The following is a 9,627-nucleotide window of genomic DNA, read 5'->3' as shown; positions in this document are numbered from 1 at the left end:
CACCGACTCCAGATGCGCTGCGTAGTGAGTCCGTTGTCGCACCGCCATCCGTCAGCCCTGGCAAAACTTGCGCAGAGCTTCTAATTTTGCCGGACGATGGAGCACGGCGCATCAATTCAGCACAGAGCTGAGACCATGTGAACCAGTAACTCTGCCGCTGAGACCATGTGAACCAGTAATTCTGCCGCTGAGACCATGTGAACCAGTAACTTTGTCGCTGAGACCATGTGAACCAGTAACTCTGCCGCTGAGACCATGTGAACCAGTAACTCTGTCGCTGAGACCATGTGAACCAGTAAGTCTGCCGCTAAGACCATGTGAACCAGTAACTCTGCCGCTGAGACCATGTGAACCAGTAACTCTGCCGCTGAGACCATGTGAACCAGTGACTCTGCAACTGAGACCATGCGAACCGGAGACTGCCACTGAGACCATGCGAACCGGCGTCTCTGCTGCTGAGACCATGTGAACCAGTAACTCTGTCGCTGAGACCATGTCAACCAGTAACTCTGTCGCTGAGACCATGTCAACCAGTAACTCTGCCGCTGAGACCATGTGAACCAGTAACTCTGTCGCTGAGACCATGTGAACCGGTGACTCTGTCGCTGAGACCATGTCAACCAGTAACTCTGCCGCTGAGACCATGTGAACCGGTGACTCTGTCGCTGAGACCATGTCAACCAGTAACTCTGCCGCTGAGACCATGTGAACCGGTGACTCTGTCGCTGAGACCATGCGAACCGGCAACTGCCACTGAGACCATGCGAACCTGCGACTGCCACTGAGACCATGCGAACCGGCGACTGCCACTGAGACCATGTGAACCTGCGACTGCCACTGAGACCATGTGAACCTGTGACTGCCACTGAGACCATGTGAACCTGCGACTGCCACTGAGACCATGTGAATCTGCGACTGCCACTGAGACCATGCCAACTGGCGACTCTGTCGCTGAGACCATGTGAACCAGTAACTCTGTCGCTGAGACCATGTGAACCAGTAACTCTGCAACTATTATTATTATTATTATTAATTATCCTATTACAACAATATTTAGCAAAACTATCGTATAATTTTGAAGCCTAAGAAGCAACCAAGTATGTAAATTCATGTAGTTGTGTATACAGATAGCTATTTGAAACGTTGGTATCGGCATCTCACATGCAACCTTAGTTTCACTTTTTAGTTTTAGACTTATCTTTTCTTTTCTCTTTGTTTTTACATAATTTCATATGAAAAAATACTATGTAGTATCAAGTACTTTAAATGAGATTTGAATTTAAAATAAAAAAAATAAATATTTCACCTGAAATAAATATATTATTAATGTGGGCTTATTAAGGATCCATCATTTCAGCACTGTCAATATTTTTTTATTTTATCCAATGAGACTTGAAGTTTATTATTGTGTTTGTGGTCATCTACATTTGAATGTCGTTATAGTTATGTTTTAGAAGATAAAACTAATGTTAATTGCAAAATTAATGTCATTGAAAATAATGTTAATGTCATTGAAAGGCCTTGAAAATCTACCATTGCTTTTTTGTTTGTTTGATGTGCTTCTCTCTGGGTCAGGATTTGCAAAACTATCATAAAATTTTGAAGCAACCAAGTAGATTGATAGTTGTGTATACAGATAGATTTCCCCTGAGACACCGGTGTTGGTCTCTTGCATGCAATGTTTAGACTTACCCTTTCCGCCCCCTCCCCAGAAACAACAATTACAAATCTCACAAAAGTTTTGTTAATCTAAAAAGTTACCATCATGATGTAACCTCTCCTTGGATGGAAGTGCGTGCAATGGTTGGTTTTTTAAAAAAAGATGATGTTCAGTATGATTGATTTGCATTAAGTCATGTATTTAAATATACATTTCATGTTTGTGTTTGTTGAAATGGAATACATACAATGTTTTGTGTATCACTTTGTGCAGAATTAACAATTGAAGATTTTTTTAAAAAGCCTATCTTTTCAACTGGTGAACGGGGGCAAGTGGGTCCAGAGGTCATCCAGCTGTTCTTGGACTGTGGAGGTGTGTGTATTTTCAGAACCTGATGACACACAATACCAAATTTATTCATACATTATAAATACTCAATTGTGAAATGATATTTTATTATTCAAAGGAAGTAGTTAAGACAGCAGATTGTATTATCAGGCCATGTCTGTGTCCACTGTGGCTATGTTTACACGAGGACGGTCTGAACAGAAGACGCAAAAGTGGCGTCGCGTCTTCACTTTTTATTCCTCGTTTAGACGAGCATTTTCGGGAGGAAATCTGCGTGCATACGGTGATGCAAAAGTGTGTGAAATTCGATTGTATGCATGCCAGGCGGCATCAATTAAAGCCAAAAGAGCATCTTTGGGCATGCAGAAGTTTTCACGCCACACATTTTCATCAGCTACTCCTTCCACAAAGTTCTCCACCATCCACTAGATCTCCCAGGTCTCGTTCACAGCCGTCTAGCTCGCCTCCGACGAATTGCTGCATCCAAAATGTGATAGAGGTAATTACAGATCCTTCTCTGTTCACTAATACTATCTCTACATATCCTGTACATTTGGTGGAAAGACTCCTGTAAGTTTATTCGAGCTGCCAGGGCAGCTTGAAGGTCCGATGCATGGAAATAATCCCACATGTTTGTTTATTTTCCTGTACTGCAGCATGTATGTGACGTAAACACATACGTGACGTGAGCAGATCTGAGCAGAGTTTTGCGTCTTGGCAGTGTAGACGGACACGCTACGGCGGAGCGTATTTAACTTTTCCACTTTGGAAGGTGGTTTCAGATTTTTGCGTCTTTAAGCCCCCAAAACGCCGTCACCGTCTAAACGAAAGGCACTTCCGATAAAATATTTTGTCGTTTTTACCCGCGAGTGTCCTCGTGTAAACGGGGCCTAAGATGGGGAAAAAAACAAACCCATACCTTGTAGACTGGAGAAGGAGTTGTGGGTGCGTTATCCATCATCCACAGCCGGCTGGTTGACAGATGTCTTTGAGGTACCCCATGGTCGGAAGTGGTTGGGCTAAGTGGGGCAGGATCTGCAAGGTCGAGACTTGTGACTGAGCACGGCATCTTGGAAGCAGTGGTCTTCCTCGTCACACTTGGTCCTGCAATATACAATAGCCTGTACAACAAAAACTCACAAAATAACACAATTGTAACAATAATATGCAACTGTAAGTGATTTGAACTAAATTAATTAGCTAACTTAACTGTCCCTAGACCAGCATAAAAAGCTAAACTATACAAACTAAATACTCTACTATAAACCTAACCTACTCCTAACCTAACCTAAATATAAATGTGCAAAAAATATGAAAAGTTAGCTTAGTCTGTCTTGAAGATGCAGGACACAGGAAACCTGGAAAAGTCAGAAAATACAGTGACTTCTATACTATATATTGAGGACCACATGCTGAAAAATCTGCATAATGTGAAATACTTACTCTGATGTGAAACAACAACATGGTGATGGCTTCTCAGGTTTTAGCCTACAAAATAAATAAATACAACATCTAATTAAGTATTGCTGTCTCATTAACATGAGAGTTTGACCAAGCGTCAATTAATGAATGAACATTTTTTTTTTTTTACTAGTTACTAGTTTTGAATAATAATGAATAATACTAATAATATTGATTATCCCAAATACACCTTTCCTTCAGATATATTTGTATATCACTATACATGACATCACAGAACTGTGGTTGAAAGTTCTTTATGAATATTAATTTCAGTTTTTCTCAACATTACCTGAAAAGGTGAAGACAAACAACTGAATGCTGAAGGTCAACGAAGAACTGGATACTCAAGTCTCTTAGGTGAAGTAGTGTTTATCTAGAACAGGATGACAACCGTGAGCATTGCAGCAATGTAACAATAATGTGTTATTAATGTTTTAAATAACTGAATTAACGTATCACTTATTCATAAAAATCAGTATGAAGCTGAATATAATCATTTGAATTAAATACACACATAGCACCTCTAGAAACATAGCAACATTTTCAGCATATGTGCCCCTCTGCATCCTTTATAGATAATATCAATTTTAACTTTCTTCATACATTTTTACGTGTTTTATACATTTTTATAGCACCCATGGTCCTCAGGGGTCAAAAAGGACCTCATGACATTAGACTGGTTTTAGGAAATGTAGAAAAAAACTTTTTTTTCATCTTTTAAGGTAACTCATGACCAAAAAAATGTATATTTCATTTTCATATTTTTTTCATTATTATTGGTCAATTTTATTCAAATATACAAATATCAAAACATAAGTTTCACTAAAAGTTGACATGACCTACTCTGTGCATTCCCATCAAGAATTATTTTTTTCCACTATTACTATTGAAAAAAGTATTCAGGTTTTTTTTTTACTTTTTTCTCTCTTGAAATTAGGCCTAATTTTGAATATTTGACTAAAATTGACCAATAATAAAAAAAAATGAAAATTATATATCAATCAATCATTTTGGGGGCATGAGTTGCCTTAAATGATGAAATGATTTAAAAAAAAAAAAAAAAAAAGTTGGTAATATTTTTTTTTTTCATGTCCTAAAAACAGTCTTGTGTCATGGGATCCTTTTTGACCCCTGGGGCCGGTATTTCAAAACTTGTAATCCGGATCAGGATAATCCGGATAACGAAATCTTCCTTTTCTCAGTCATGGATCAAGTTGATCCTGCTGACTTTATCTGAGTATTTCAAAACATTGGAAGAGTCGATCACCGTGACGTCGATGTGGGCGGATCTGGATTTCCAAATCTTGTCGTGTCTCAGCCTCTGGGATGGAAACATGGCGGACTACCTGACGAAAGGAGCAGGGAGCACCACTTTCACGTCAAAAGTGTAAGTTTACTGTCATCTAATGTGTAGCGGTTTTAAAACCATACGAACGCCAACCAACATGTCCCTCTAGCCAACTTCTTGAATTGTCACCTAATTAAAACCAGGCCACAGCGATCTCTGTCAGAATGCTCCAGTAATGCTAGTGATGATGTTGTGCTTTGTGTACATAAAGACATACTCATACACCTTCTCTTTCTTCTACTTTCAGAGTCACACAGACCCCTCAGCCATTAAGGACAACCGGGTCCCTATGAGTGCTGGAAATCCTTGGAAACGCTTTAATTGTATAGATCCATTCAATGTGTAAGTTATTGGAATCTGAATAAAGTTATTGAAACTGCTTGAAATTGTAATTGCATTGCCTTCATGCTATATAGCTTGGATAGTGACACAAGAAACATTTTATATCCTAATTTGTCTCCCTTATATAAAAGGCTCACTAAACATAATTATGGTAATTTATAGCATAATAGCATCTGATTTGATGTGAAGTAAAATAATGAGTTTTTACACAAACACCTTAATGCAGCTATTTCCAGACATTTTAAAAGTGCATTTTTAAGTTTGACTGAAGTCAAATTTGTCTTTGTTTAATGAGAAGCATGAAAATATACCTTGAAAGTGCTTCAATGTGCAGCATGATATAAACTGACACTGAAAAAATGCAAGTGCACACATCTCAGTTTAACCATTTAATTGGAAAAATAAAGATTAACAATTGCGTTTCGTGACGCTCTTCCAGCAGGACCTTCAGGCTGCAGTGGTGGTGGAGGCAACAGATCAGGGACTTCTGTGCATGGAGGAGGTTCATCAATGAGAGCCTCCTGTAGTGGCACTCTTCTTCTTTGTGCTATGTTGTGGAGCACAATGCAGGCACAGATGATGTGACAGGCTTTCTGTGGCTCCACACGAAGATAGTTCAGGCAGGCAAATCTGCGTTTTAGCACACCATTCAGGTGCTCAATTGTCCCTCTTGTTGTGGCATGGACACTGTTGTACCTCTGCTGGGAGCCATTGGTGACGGTAGCAAAAGGGGTCATCAGCCAGGGTAGAAGGGGGTAACCGCTGTCACCGAGGAGGATGCCATCTGGGCTGGTCTGCTGGAACCTTTGGAAGAGGAGGCTGGCTCTCAAAATCCGGGCATCGTGTACAGACCCAGGCCATCTTACCAGACAGTTGGTGACAACAAGGTCAGAATTACCCACAAGCTGCACGTTAATGCTGTGCTGGCCCTTTCTGTTAACATACTCCTATTCCCTGCCATGAGGTGCCTGGATATGCACATGTGTGCAATCAATAACCCCAATAGTATTGGGCATCCCACCCAATGAGAAAAACTGTCTCTTGGTCCTTGTCATTTCTTAATTTTTAGGCCACTTCACAAATTGACCCAGAGGGTTGGTAAGGGTAGATGACACCAAGTGCACCACATGGCCCACTGCTGACTTGGTCACCGCCAGTCCATCCCCTATTATTTGGAAGAAGGAACCACAAGCATAAAAACGTAGTGCTATAAGAAATTGTTCCTCCACAGTCAAGGCATGGCTCCTCAGAGTGGCACGTTCAAGATGAGGACGAAGAATATTGCAGATGAAAGCAATATCATCTCGCCCAAATCTGTATCGTGCATAAAGCTCATCATTGGAGTAATGCTCAAGCAAGTTGGGGCGTTGAGCATATTGCCGTGGCCTGTACCTTCTCCGTCGGTGTTGGTGTACAATGGAGGTCATTGTCTGTTCTTCCTTCAGATGCAAAGAGAGCCATGCTTGCTCAGAGAACCCAATTTAGGCCCCGTTCACACGAGGACGCTCGCGGGTAAAAAACGACAAAATATTTTATCGGAAGTGCCTTTCGTTTAGACGGTGACGGCGTTTTGGGGGCTTAAAGACGCAAAAATCTGAAACCACCCTCCAAAGTGGAAAAGTTAAATACGCTCCGCCGTAGCGTGTCCGTCTACACTGCCAAGACGCAAAACTCTGCAAAACTCTCAGATCTGCTCACGTCACGTATGTGTTTACGTCACATACATGCTCCAGTACAGGAAAATAAACAAACGTGGGATTATTTCCATGCATCCGACCTTCAAGCTGCTCTGGCAGCTCTAATAAATTTACAGGAGTCTTTCCACCAAATGTACAGGATATGTACAGATAGTATTAGTGAACAGAGAAGGATCTGTAATTACCTCTATCACATTTTGGGTGCCGCAATTCGTCGGAGGCGAGCCAGACGGCTGTGAACGAGACCTGGGAGATCTAGTGGATGGTGGATAACTTTGTGGAAGGAGAAGCTGATGAAAATGTGTGGCGTGAAAACTTCTGCATGCCCAAAGATGCTCTTATCGCTTTAAGTGATGCCGCCTGGCATGAATACAATCCAATTTCACACACTTTTGCGTCACTGTGTGCACGCAGATTTCCTCCCGAAAATGCTCGTCTAAACGAGGAATAAAAAGTGAAGACGCGACGCCACTTTTACGTCTTCTGTTCAGGCCGTCCTCGTGTGAACGGGGCCTTAAGCCCTTCCCAATGAACCTGGGGTACTCTCACACCTGAATGTAATTTCACTGGCATAGTATAAAAGAGTGACTGGCTGACCAAACTCCAGACAACATGGAGGCACAAAAAAGTAAGGGGTTGAACTTCACAACTGCTGAAACACATGCACTGCTTGATGGGGTGCGTTTACATTACAGCAGTTTGTTTGGCACTTTCAGCACCCCTGGCCAGACCAATGTGTCTGCCAAAAACAAGGCAGTAATTTGGGCTGCTATAACAGCAGAGCTAAATTTCACTGGCAGTGGCCAACTGAGGTCCGTGGAGTAGGTGAAGCTTAGGTGGAAGAGCCTGAAGCAGAAAGCCACCAAGGACCAGGCGGAGGCAAAACTACCCCAAACTGGGAACAAGCCCTTCAAAGGTGAGCCCTAACTATCTGTTTTCTATATCATGGTTTAATATCATATCACCATTGTATACCCAATCTATAATATTGGGTATTAAATTGTCACCAATTTAAGCTATTAAAAACTGCTACACAGCCTTATGAAGTTGACTGAAATTCAGGACTTATACACACAACCTATGGGCCCTTAAGTTGATTAAATTTGTTAGTTATACAATTTTTTTTTACAGTGCACTTATATCCCATATTATGTTGCATTAATGTTAAATGTACTCATTTCATGTCACTTTAGTGAAGCACTATGAGCTACATGTCTTAAATGAAATATTCAATACAAATGTTTTATTATTTTTAAAGGTGGTGAGTTCTCAGAGGCTGTCCTCGACATCCTTGGAGGGGAGAGTTCCCACTCCCTCCATGGGATTTTGCCAGCCAGAATTGGGGAGCCAGCTGACGAGCCACTCAACCTCTCGTCAGAGAGTGTGTTCCTCACACCTGTAGAGGGTCCATCCATGAGCACAAGCATTGCTCCACCCGAGCCACAAGAGGTCCGTGGGCCAGAGTGTCGGCGTCGAAAGAGGCATGCTGACGACTCTTACGAAAAGCTCCTCAAAATGGAGACTGAGGGCCATCAAACAGACCAAACTGGCTGAGGAACAAATAAAGCTGACGCTGCTTCAGCACAGCAGAAGGAAACTGAGCTGAAAATAAAAATTCTAGAAAACCAGCTCACTTCTGAGCTAGGTTAGGTTCTTTTTTTTTTTTTGTTAGTTAGTGGCCACATTATTTGAAATGTCCTAATTTTGTTTGAATTAAAGTTTGTTTGGACCCTGAATCCCTGTGTTTCTCTTGTTTTGGTACATGCAAGTTACAATGTTTGAAACTAGAAATTGAGAAATAGGTCTTTGATTTTCACTCTTATTTACAGTGAAATCCACCTCTGAGGTGGGATCAGAATGATCCTGAAATGTTGGTATCAAGTTGATCCAGATATCTGCCTTAAGTTTTGAAATACCCAAATACAGCCTTTTATCTGGATTCAAGGGAGGATTGGATTACCGGAGCGGAATCCTGATCTTCAGGATCAGGGTTCTGGATCCGTGTTTGAAATATCCAGTTTTCAGATCAGATTTAGATTTAATCCTATCCGACCAAGATAATCCTATCCGATCACTTTTGAAATACCGGCCCCTGAGGACCATGGGTATATAGTCGACGGGAGGACCACACAAGGGTTAAAAAAATAATAATACATAATTTATGAAAGTAGTTTATGTTAATAACAGTCTTTGACAAACACTGGTAAATAAATGGTCAAGCTGTAAATCTGTGAGGTGAAAAACAGGATTAAAGCTTGCAAAGAAGATGAGTATGAATGGATAGGTTGATAATTCTATTGACACCACAGCTCGGTAACACCATGGTAATAGTTAGGTAATAATCTGATAATAGTGGTGAATACTTTCAAAAGCTTTCAGTGTAATAGTACCCAAATGCACCCTATACTAAAATTAAGCTATTAATGGCTATGACTCTGGTATTACAAATACACCTTATTACACAATAACCTCTATTATCAAAATAGTACTGCAGTATTAATATCAGAAGAAAAAAGGATTAAAGTCTACAACGAAAATGCTTCACAGCACCACTTGAGGACACACACACACACACACACACACATATGAATTTATCCAAAGCTGTTTAAGCCTACATTTTCAACTTCCAATAAATCTCTCTCTCTCTCACACTCACACACACACACACACAGAGTACATCAATATTAGTCACAGGAGCACATACTTCAGGTACCAGTTGACATGACAAATTGGAAAAAGGAAATGGTAATAGTTTGGGTAATAGTCTGCTA

The 9,627-nt window shown here is 40.9% G+C and overlaps 1 long non-coding RNA gene across 1 annotated transcript; it reads right to left on the bottom strand.

Moving 5' to 3' along the window:
• Positions 1 to 1,315: 1,315 nt before the first annotated feature.
• Positions 1,316 to 3,998, bottom strand: LOC131968904 (uncharacterized). Its single transcript, XR_009394073.1, has 4 exons — positions 3,759 to 3,998; positions 3,452 to 3,496; positions 2,928 to 3,366; positions 1,316 to 2,051 (listed from the first exon to the last, which is right to left on the bottom strand). It is a non-coding gene; the product is annotated as an uncharacterized LOC131968904 (long non-coding RNA).
• Positions 3,999 to 9,627: the final 5,629 nt, after the last annotated feature.

Source organism: Centropristis striata, chromosome 3, assembly GCF_030273125.1.
Source record: "Centropristis striata isolate RG_2023a ecotype Rhode Island chromosome 3, C.striata_1.0, whole genome shotgun sequence".
NCBI lineage: Eukaryota > Metazoa > Chordata > Actinopteri > Perciformes > Serranidae > Centropristis > Centropristis striata.
This window is presented reverse-complemented; position numbering and strand designations above follow the sequence as displayed.